This window comes from Notolepis coatsorum (genome assembly GCF_963971535.1).
Source record: "Notolepis coatsorum genome assembly, chromosome: 4".
NCBI lineage: Eukaryota > Metazoa > Chordata > Actinopteri > Aulopiformes > Paralepididae > Notolepis > Notolepis coatsorum.
Genome location: NC_140168.1, coordinates 119125059 through 119137082, shown reverse-complemented (window position 1 = coordinate 119137082; position 12024 = coordinate 119125059).

Sequence of the window (12024 nt, the reverse complement as noted above, 5' to 3'; positions counted from 1 at the left end):
TGGCTGATGCTCTCAGTCGGGATCCGTTTGCCAAGACGGTTGGGCGCCGGCTGGTCACTGAGTCCTACGGCAATCTGCTCGCCGAAGCGGGTGAGGTTGGAGTGAACGGAGTTCAAGATGCCTTCCGTTTGAGGGTCCAGTGTCAACGGGCGGAGAGGTCATAAGCATCGCGGTGATGCAGTCCCAGTGTTCGCCGCCCCTGTGTAACAGCGCTGTGAAGGCGGTCCTTGATTCTCATGACCATTGGAATGTAGCTGCAGAGTCCAGGGCGACGGAGTTGGTCCAGTCCGTTCAACATCTTGCTCCGCCGGGACAGGATTCGCTGCCTGCCTTTTCCCTGACAGAGCTTCAGAGGAGCCAAGAGAGTGACCCTGACATCTCAAAGGTCACGTCTTTTCTGACTCGACAGAGGAGGCCATCGAGGCGAGAGAGAGACGGTCTGGGCGCGAGTGCTCTGGTGCTGATCAGACAATGGGAGAGACTGAAGGTCACTGACGGAGTGCTCTATAGAGTCACCAAAGATCCATTGAGCAAGCAGAGGAGGCTTCAGTTCGTCTTACCCCGGAGTCTAGTGGACAAGGCCTTGCGGGGCGTGCATGACCTGGCCGGACATCAAGGGCAGGCGAGGACGATCTACCTGACAAGACAACGCTTCTTTTGGCCGAGGATGGAGCGCCAAGTCAAGGACTATGTGAAGTGCTGCCAGAGGTGCATTTTGGCCAAGACACCAGATCCAGCTGCCAGGGCTCCGCTTGAGAGTATAAGGACCTCCGCTCCCATGGAACTAGTGTGTTTGGACTTCTGGAGTGCAGAGGATAACAATCAGCGTTCAGTAGATGTCCTTGTCCTGACGGATCATTTCACGAAGTTGGCACATGCCTTTCCCTGCTCGAATCAACAAGCGAAGCAAGTCGCGAGGAAGTTGTGGGATCACGTGTTCTGTGTGTATGGATTTGCGAAGCGCATACGGATCAAGGAGCCAACTTCGAGAGCGAGCTCATTGCGGAACTGCTTAGACTGTCGGGAGTCTCCAAGTCACACACTACCGCCTACCATCCCATGGGGAACGGAGGGACCGAGAGGTTTAACAGAACCCTGGGAGGCATGATCCGCTCGCTGCCGCTGAGGGAGAAGGCCAGGTGGCCTCAGCAAATACAGACTCTGACATTTGCATACAATGCGACGGTGCATGAGACGACTGGGTATGCACCTTTCCACCTAATGTTTGGGCGGGTTCCGAGGCTCCCTGTTGATGTGATGTTCGGACAGGTTTTGCATGACCCAGTGGTTGTTGACTACAGCAGTTACGCGACAACGCTTATGTCCCACCTCCATGAAGCAGCAGACGTTGCTCGGAGACATGCTGTCAAGGAGCAAGACAAGCAAGCCAGGGGTTATAACCGTAGAGTCAAGGGGATCTGCTTGAACGTGGGAGACAGGGTGCTCCTCGCAAACAAAGGTGAGAGGGGGAAGAAGAAACTCGCGGACAGGTGGGAACCAACAGTCTATACTGTTATGGACAGCAACCCACAGACTCATGTCTACAAGTTGGAAGATGACAAGGGGAGGACGAGAGTGGTGCATCGCAACCTGATTTTGGATATCAGCTTCCTACCCATAGAGACTGCTGATGGGAACGCGCCGGGGACTGGAGACAGTCTTGGAGGATCAGAGGATGGGCCTCAGATGGGCCTCATCAACTCTCTGGAGGAAGAGAGAGGATCAGAGGATGGGCCTCAGATGGGCCTCATCAACTCTCTGGAGGGAGAGAGAGGATCAGAGGGCGGGTCTCAAATGGGTCTCGTCAACTCTCTGGAGGGAGAGAGGGGTTCAGAGGATAGGACGGAGGCATGGGTGTTGAGTGGGGCTGAGGAGGCTACCAGTCATGGCTCCTGTGACATAGCTGATGTGGACGAAGATCAGTCTGATATAGAGACAGTGTCGGTGGTTGATGCAAGTAGTGCCCAGTCCTCCAGACCAGTGTCTACAGTTGACACATCAGACACAGTGCCAAGGGCCCCGACCGTTGTTCCGGTAGTCATTCCGGCCATTGTAGAGCGGGACCGAGACTGCCGTGCACCTACACTGAGGGGCACAGAGGGTGTAGTCAGGACACGGGCTGGCAGGGTGGTTAGAAGAGTCAACCGTTTGATAGAGACGATGGTTCAGAGGCCGTTCGGTTGGTAGGAGTTCCCGGTCTCTTCTAACTCTGTCCTAGGTTTTCTGTGCTATCTCTTTCAGTTTTTTTTGTTTCATTGATTTTTTAATTTTTTTTTGTCTTGCACTGTGACACTGTAGGTGGCGTATTTGCCACATGTGCTCACGGATGAGGTATGGGATTCGAGTAGGCCGGGTGGTTTGGTGTACAAGGCACCGAGTGATTCTAGGAGAAACATAGGACCGATCATCTTTTTGTTTTCTCTGAACCTGTGTGACAGGTGACTTATAGTTGATATTGGAGATGTGTATCTTCAGGTAAACCCGTGCCGGTTCTGACGTAGTGTTGGAGGTCCCTGTTAGTGTGTCCTGTAGGTTCGGGATTTTAGCGGAATTCAGGGGGGGAGTATGTAGCAGGTATATAAAATATACTAATGTTGTATTCCACAAAGATCCCTCCCTAACGTTTTATTTTAATTGTTTATTATTATTTTTTACTCTAATAGTCTTTTATTTTGAAGCCGTCGTCACTTCCTGCCGAAGTGACGTATTTCCCATTGCACTTCCCCTTTCGCGCCAGACTATCTGGAATGCTGAAAGGGGTAAGACGTGCTTTCACTGTCTGTAAATATATCAGGTCTAAAAGAACGCACTATTGTAAATAAGTTGTCGGGCAATGAACCGAAGTTGTATATAGTGGTAACTGTGTTAATGTGAACAATTCTGCACTTTTTGTAATGTGGTTTAGCTGTGGTGGCGAACTCTTTTGTATGACACATGTGATTGAACTGGTAGTTATGGTCTGAGAGTTACATGTAGGCCTCAACCTGACGTGATGGCATATTTCCCCATTGCAGCCTGCTAGCTGTTTTGGCGCCATCCTGTGGACAAACGATAATGGTGTTATCTGTATTGCCAACAGGTAATTTAAGGGATCCTATTGTTTATTTTGTATTATCTTTGTTTCATTATAAATGTGTTATTTCAATGTTTGATTAAAAATGCCATTGAGACTATCTGGAATGCTGAAAGGGCCTGCTAGCTGTTTTGGCGCCATCCTGTGGACAAACGATAATGGTGTTATCTGTATTGCCAACAGAATTAAATACTGAAATGGCCACGACTGAGTCTTCACTTCCAATGCACGACGACGACACAGAGGGTGACCTTAGACCAGTTACATATGGACCCGGTCTATCGGGACTATGAGGTCTGCATGGTCGGAGCCTATCAGCAGGGTCGGGGTGGCACCGTCTATGAGCGGGATAGGTAGTTGACGCAGGTGCACATATTTATCCATCAGCTTGGCGATGGGGTAGGTGTACTGCGATAGTCCTATTTCTTGGCTGGTGAAAGCATTAGTAATCCTATACCGTCTCTCTGGCTGCCCGCTTGCTGCGATAGTGAAGGAGACATTCTCGCCCTTTATCGTCTTTAGATCTCTTCTTATTGTCCGAATCGTCATCTGGTTTTCGCTCCCCCGCAGCCCCAGCTGGGCCGCAGCGGACGCGAGGAGAAGGGTCTTCTCTGACCCGTCATCAAGGACGGCGTAAGTGTCCATGACCTTATCTTGGTAACTCAGTGTTACGCGGACCACCTTTAAGAGCACCTGGGCGCCCCCGCTGCTAGCGGGGTCGATGTACATAACACTTGCCTTTGTGCTGCTGGATGGTGCAGGCTTTCTTCTGTTACTGTCGTGTAGGACATCTAGGTGGGCTCTGTCACACCGACTACACCTCTTCTTTAGGCGGCACTCGGCTGCCATGTGACTGCGCGCACATCGGTAACAGCGCCTGTTGGACTTTATCCAGTGACTCACTTCTTCAGCGGTCATCTTCTTGAACAGGTCACATTGTGACAACCAGTGTTCCTTTTCGCAGTACGGGCACACCATCTTCCACTTCTCTTTCATCGGGGGGGTACTGTGGTTCTTGCTGCTCGGTACTGATTCTGATTGGTGCATGACAGTCACCGATCTTCGGCCATCGTTTGCTCTCCTAGGTCCCTCTCTGGAGCTTGGTGTGCTCCGCACGAACGTATCCAACCGTAGGCTGCTGACTTCTCTCGCCAGGAAGTCGGCTAGGTCTAGGAGGGATGGCTCGGGACCGTTAGGATCACGGTGGTCTCTTTGCCGCCTGAAGCGCTCCTGTCGGGCGGGCGGCAGCTTCTCTAAAATCCTCTCGACATTCGAGTTTGCGTATAGTTCATGCATACCCTTTTCTCGTTGCGCCCCCAGCATCCCTACCAGGGATTGTACTTTGATAGACAGGTCGTCTAGTGAGCGATTGTCTGTTGCTGGGGGTAGGCGGTCAATATGCCTTATCTCTTGTATTACGTAATCCCATATACGTCCATATCTTTGGTCTAGTGCTGCTAGAGCCGCGGTGTATGGGGTCGTAGAGGTGGCATAAGCTAGCGCTATGTTGTGCGCTCTGGGCACTTTCAGGTGCTTCAATAGGATAGCATACTTGTGGCGTTCATCAGCTACATCCACCATCATTGTCTCTAAGCACATCCGTAGCTCCGTGTACTGTGCTCGGTTCTCATGGGTGAAGTCTGGAAACGTCGGTGTGCCAATGTATGACGCCGTGGATGGCTGGCACATCGGTGAGCCTTGGAAGAGAGGCCTCCTAGGCGAGTCTCCTCTTACGCCTCTCGGTGGGCTGGTACCGGCAGGGTACCATGGCCCGCTGGTCCAGGTGCTATTCCTCGGGACTGGTCGTGCGTCATGCTCACCCGTGAATAGAGTCGGGGGTCTGTAGCGCAGAGCCGCGGGGGTATAGCCTGGGCTGTACTGGACCTCCTGGTCCTGTGGAGTACTGTGCTGCTGTCGGGCTTGACTCTCCTCTTCTCCCTCTTCTTCCTCTGTCAGGTCATCTAGATCCTGTAGTCGTCTATTTAGCCTCTCCGCGGTGTACGCCGTTCCTTCCTTGTAGCTGGGTCTCACTGGGACCAGTTGGGGAAGGAGTTCGGAGGGGGGTATAGGCTCTCTCTGGTGGTCGGGCTCAGGGTCGCTTAATCGGTTAGGGGAGGGTGCCCTTGACCCGTGTCTTGACGAGGCCCTGGAACCCCGTGTGGAGGGAGGGGGTGTCGCCCTGGCGATCAGCTGCTCCATTAGCTGCGCTTGTAATCGGTCGCGCTCGGCTTCGCGCTTGGTGAGAGCGATGTCGCGCTCTGCTTCTCTTTGGGCACCGGCAGCGGCGCGCTGGGCTTCGGCGGCGGCGCGCTGGGCTTCGGCGTGGTCTCTTACCATATTCTCTTCCGTCTGAAGGCGTCTAATCTCTAGACGTATACGATCTTCGTCGCTCCGTTGCTGCGCTTGAATGCGTTCTCTTTCCATGGAAGAATGTTCGCGCTCGTTAAGCATCTGTGCTTGGAGTTGTTCGCGCTCGCTAAGCGTCTGTGCTTGGAGTCGATCGCGCTCCGTAGAGGCTGCTAGGCTGGCGAGGAACGCCTGTGCCAGCATCTTGTCCGCCTCGCTGGGGGAAGACGCTGGTTGAGGTGATCCGCTCCTGGCAGTACTCGTTGGGGATGCGTTCCCCTGCGGGGAGTCCTGGAGCTCTATCTCCTCGGTGCTCTCCTCATCTTGTTCCGTGCAGAGTTCCATCTCTGGAGGGTTGTCTTCCTCCCGGAGCTCTCTGGGGACTACTTCTTCGGTCTTGGCGGGGGGTAAAGTCGTGTCAGTTCCCTCCTGGTCCCCACCGTGAGCTTGGTCAGTTACATTAGAACCCACTAGGGCCTCTGTGGTCGGGGTATCCTGGTTGATAGGGTCGGACATAATTTTACTTTCTACTTTTACCGCGTTTACCGTTTGTAGAAGGCTAGGTAGTATACTGGCAGCGTAATCCTCTAAGTACTGAGGTGGCTGCCGTCTATGCTGCGGGCGTTCTACTTTAGGAGGACCGTTTCGTGGAGTGTTCATCATAGGCCATTTCAATATTAATACCACTATATTAATATTACACTAATTACCCTCCGGCTCGAAGGACCAATTGTAACTGAGGGGTACAATTCCCTGACTGTATTGATAAGTATGGTATCATTAAACCACTACCGCTTTATGTACTTTAACTACTGGCCATACAGTACACGATATCTAAATATGATGAACACTTTCCACAAGGAAATCGGTTCCAGTCAAAGGTAATAATCAAATATTTAATATAGCAAAAGGTACATAGAATATTTATCTTACATTTATCATTTGAATGCACTTGTAAGGCAAATGAGTACTTGTAGGCAAATCAACACTGAATGTCCAATCTCTGGTTACGCAGGAAGCAAGTATACAACCTGGCTCTTAGGGAATTACATCTATGGTACACTTAATGATATAGCGGGATATTCTGGAGGGGGTCCTCCCGGTTGTAAGCCGGTAGGGGGGGTAGGAGAGCCGTCGGTAGTAGACCGTCTGGTCAACGATATCTAGGGAGACTTCAAGTACAGAAGACAGTGCGATAGACTCTTGATCCGCAGATGAATACACCTTGGTTCTCTTGTAGGCTGTAGCTCCACAATGAAGAAGAAGCTAGGCGACCTCAGTCTCTCTGAGCGCCGACTCAACTTGACTCCTCTCGGGGGTAAATCCAACACTCACAGGCGTCGGCGATTATCCGCTCCACAAATCACAGTACCAAAGCAAATATATATTCCAGCCGCATAGGGCTCAGCAGTCGTCGGGTAGGTAATCCAGTGTACATGTCCCTCGGTCCTCGCCTAGATCTCCTCGGATGAAAGCGCCATGTGGTCGGCCCAACCTGGATAAGACTCTAGATAACACGAGGAAGCGTTGGAGATGCTGGTCACTTTAGAACTCTAACCGCACGATGCACCATACACGATAGACTATTATTACTTAATAGAAATACGTCGCACTCGACGGTACAGTGCCAAACTCTGACAATTCAGTTATTAATTCGCACAAGGTCTCGATGCTATTCTAAGGCCAAACAGGCCATACTTCACCGCACGTCGTATCGTGGGTGAGGCTTCACGTTCGGTTACTAAGTTGGGAAGAAGGGTAAGGGACTAAGGGACTTCTACATTTACTTGCGCCATATTTATATGCACGGTGAACAAATAGTGCCACTCTCATTTCGGTAGCCGTATCCCTGAGCGGAGCCGGGGCTAGTACGGACATGTCTCGTCGGTACCTTTGAACTTGACGCCAGGGGCTGGTCCCCTGGCGCCTGGTCCTTTGTCCAATAAGAGAATGAACTATTATGGGCTATAGTAGGCTAAAGGGATATTCCGTGTATATGTACAAGGAATATACAAGGGATATCAAACGATATACAAATACTATTCAATATATATCCATAAATAAATATATATATTCGGTTTAATCTGATCCTTCGTAACAGCTCTTAATCCAAAGCCCGATGGCAGAGATGGTAGCTAGCTAGCTTCGTTTGTACTGGAAGCTAGCCCGATGACTCTCTTCAGGGAGTAGTTAGATCCAAACTCCGATGATCTTAACTATACGCTTCTCCACGTTACTTCGCTTACACAAGTCACTATACTGCGCCAATAATGGCTCTACAATATTATGGTCGTATCTAAGTAGCTACTAGCTATCCGTAACGATACACCGCGGGTAGGTCTGTGTACAACGGTACCGAACGTATTACAATCTCGCTCGGCTGCTTCTCCTGTTCTGCTACTGCCGACTCATTACTTCCACTGCTCACATGTTCACTCGTTCTGCACACTCGTTACTGTGTTCTCGTTTCTCTGCTCGTTACTGCTGCTTGCGCCATCTACAATAAATATACTCAGACTGATTTCTAGAGCGCAGCCGAATTACCTGTCCGGAATCAATGCGCCTGCTATGGGCATGTCTGAACTTGCCCGGACACGTCTTTGAACTTGTCTGAGGGGTGCGTCTGCTGGCGCCTCCAATGTCAAGGGCGGTGCCCAATGAGGCGAGCGAATAATACTATGATGCAAACGGAAGCTTAAAGGTATATAGCTTATATATATAAACAATATACAAGTTATACAAAATAATTAACGCAGATTCTCAGTGTTAATCTGGCCCTTCAGAACAGTGCCGATTGACCCGGATGCCTTGGGTGGAGTGGAGTGAGTTTGAGAGGGTGAGTGTAACGGATGGTATCGTGAAGCGCAGTCAAGAAGGGCTGGGGTGAGTAGCGGTGCTATGGGTTAAACTCACTCTCACATCCTCAAAAGACGCATAAACCGATTACTTAGTTGTTGCCTGCGGTGTGGGAGACCGGGGTTCAACTCCCACTCGGGGCATCGAAGTTTGAGGTGACGTTGTCACAACCGTTACATATGTGTTTACTTTACGTGGTAAGGTAAAATATGGCGGGCGAGCATGTGTAAATCAACGCACGGCTAGTAACACTGCTCCTTGTTTTCACCTCATATGTTTTTCGCTTTACGTGACTTTGGTTGGGGGGGGGGGATAAACCCTCCCCTTTGGGTATGTTATATCCTTGGTAAAATGCTGGCAACGGGTGATGAGGACGTGGCTTAAAAACGAGCGCTCCCATGACTCGGGTATTCCTTGTACACATTAGCGTCATGACGCACGTACGTGGGATTCCGCTCTGTCAGCTCCCTTGACGCCAGGGCAAGTATTTGCATATCCTGCTCGTCGCGCGCACGGGGGGGGGGGGGTTCCCCATACCCACCAGCTTAGGGGTGGGGCTGGGGTTCCCGGCCATAGTAAACGTCACAGGTTTTCATGTTTTCTTATTGACACGAGGGATATGTCCGTGAGTTGGGGCCTGCGTGGCAGATCCCAACTCACGTTGTCAAAAGAGAGGTCTCTACGGGATAAACCTGCCGTCTTCCCCTCTCGTGAGAGCGGAATTTGTGACGGATGGTTTTTTCCCAGGCTCTGTATCGCGAGGACCGCTCTTCCCCCGGTTTACCCAAATAGGGGGGAGAGACGATGGTTTGATATCAGCGCTTGGTCCTAAGGGACCGATGTCAGCGCCTGGCCCCAGGCATGTTCTCAAGTGTTTATTTGAAACAGCCTTTTTAGGGACCAGCACACCCTGGTCTGTCCGAACGGCATAACAGCGTTTATGCGGTTGGCCGGGAAGGAGTTTACCTCTGCCGAGCGTCAGGCGAGCGCTGCTCGTGAAAATGAATCTGACAGCTCGAGGGGTCACGTGCATTTCCGGGGGGAAATGACGGGGCAGATCAAGTGTCAACAGGGGGACCAGATCGGACCAGATCGGTTCAACTCGGTGTCCGTCGGGTCACAGGCGAGCGTTGCTCGTACAATATATTCTGTTAACTTGAAGGGCCCTGTGCATTTCCGGGGGGAAATGCCAGGGCGGACCGGACGCCACAGGGGCTCCGAGCGGGGAGGGAGGGGGCCATCGGGGTGCTGCTTGACCCCTCTAAGCGCTCCTGTGTAGTTCACGGTCCTCCAGGCACAGGTCGAGCTTTGCTCTTTTTACCTGTCGGCCTGGATTAAGGGAGCAACCTTCTGTTTTGTGGTGGTTGTCTCCCTGGTATGCCGGTGGCGGAGTCAACTCACTGGCAGAGTCCGGGTTCGACCCCGACCCCACGAGATTATGCCCCCGCATGATTATGATGTCTGCCAAATGCGTAAAACTCTTTCTCTGAACCTCGACCCTGCGAGACACAGGCTTACTGGCGGGGTCAGGGTTTGTGGCAGAGTCGGTTTACTGGCCGGGACCCCGACCCTGCGAGATTATGACCCCATGAGGTTATGACATTGTACACGGCATGCCGAACGCCCTCCCCCCCCCCCCCCCCCGGTTGGCGGGTGGGCCGTTGGGGTACTGTTTTTATTGTCAGCCCTTCTAGGCGCTCCTGTGTAGTTCACAGTCCTCCAGGCGCAGGTCAAGCTTTGCTCTTGTTACCTGTCTTACTCTTTTGGAGTGGTTGTCTCCCCGGTATGCCAGCTGATCCCACGGGATTATGGGGGAGAGCCTCCTCAGAGAGCTTCGGAGCCTCCTCCTCAGGGAGTTTCAGAGCCTCCTCAGGGAGGTTTTCGGGGCCTCCCCCTCAGTGAGAGAGCCTCCTTGGGGAGTTCTTTAGAGCCTCCTCCTCAGAGAGTTTTCAGAGCCTCCTCCTCAGAGTGGTGTCAGGAGAACTGCCTCTCCCTGAACGTCAGCAAAACAAAAGAGATGATTGTGGACTTCAGGAGGTCGGGGGTCAAGGACTACAGCCCCCTCAGCATCGACGGGGCACCGGTTGAGAGAGTGAACAGTTTCAAGTACCTCGGAGCCCACATATCCGAGGACTTGACATGGACCACACACATTGACAGTGTTGTGAAGAAGGCACGACAACGCCTCTACTTCCTCAGGCGCCTAAGGAAGTTCCAAGTCAGTCAGAAGATCCTTAGGAACTTCTACTCATGTACAATAGAGAGCATCCTGACTGGCAACATCACCTCCTGGTTTGGGAATAGCACTGCACAAGACCGTAGCAGACTACAAAGAGTGACACGTTCAGCCGAACGCACAATTGGAGGGGGGCTTCCCACCCTCCAGAACATTTACAACAAGCGGTGCAGGGGGATGGCTAAGAGAATCATCAAGGACTCCAGCCACCCGAACAACTGCCTCTTTGAACTGCTGCGGTCAGGCAAGCGATACCGGAGTCTTAAGGCGAGCACAGAAAGACTCAGAAGAAGCTTCTATCCCCAGGCCATCGGGCTGCTAAACGAACAATAAACACTATGCAACAACCATCAAATGCACACAGCACACACACCCACACGCACACACTCACTTAAACAAACAACACACTGCAGCACCCACTCTCCACACTTTAGATCACACAAACACACTTTATATTTATTGATAAAGGATTTGCACTACAACTCGTACACCTACTGTAAATTGTACCTAAATTGCACCTCATCCCATTTCTGCCTTGCACTATATAATATTGTATATTAGTACACTGCATAGTATTGTATATTATATGGTAACTCAGTTACGTCTATTCTGCATCGAACATTGTACATATGTCTATACTGAACACTGTGACCTAATTTTTTTACTTCTAATTTACATGCTATACTGTGGAGAGTCACAGCCACGTGACCCCGCAATCGCCATCTCGTCCCCCAGTACAGACGCTATTAAGACAATGGAAAATGACCGACCAGGATGACAGAGGGGGTGTAAAGTGTCACAGCCAACTAAGTGACACTGGTTAGTATGACATCCTGTTCTTATATATGATTATGAGGAATGTCTGTAGATTCTTCCTCCCACTTGTGAAAAAAACTGTGAGAACTGTGGACTCTGGAACCGTAACTTGTGTACACTACAATATCTTGTGTGATCTTGGAGAGTGGAGTCAATGGAATCAATACAAAAGGTTTATTGTATATATTTGCTATCATCTAGGCATATGTTACTATAGGTGTCTAGATGTGATATGTATTCTGGCTGGTAATGCCCCGTCAGAAAGGAAACACGTTATGTGTAAACGAGTGACACTTTGTATAATATTCTTATGTTTATTATATATGATTGGAGCTATGTATATGACCTGTATATTCTTTATACACTTTAAAACTAAACTCTGGTTGGAAGACAGTGATTGTGTGAACCTAACCTCTTCTGCGTGAAGAATGAATTGCCTGTTCTGTTTGTGCAGGGAGGTAACTGAAAGAGGGGGGGGGGAGGCCTCTGCCTCTGCCATAAGAAAAGGATTCTGCCCACAGAAGGCCTAGCCTGCCTGCATCTTTTACTACCTGTTACTTACTGGTCTGGCTGCTTTTTGCTGATAACGTGGCAGAAGCGAGGGGCCCCAGGGAGATAAAGGCGGAGGCTGTGAAAGTTTAGAGAAGACACACGTTATGTGTGCCACAAATCAACAAGCGCCACCTGTGTTATAAAC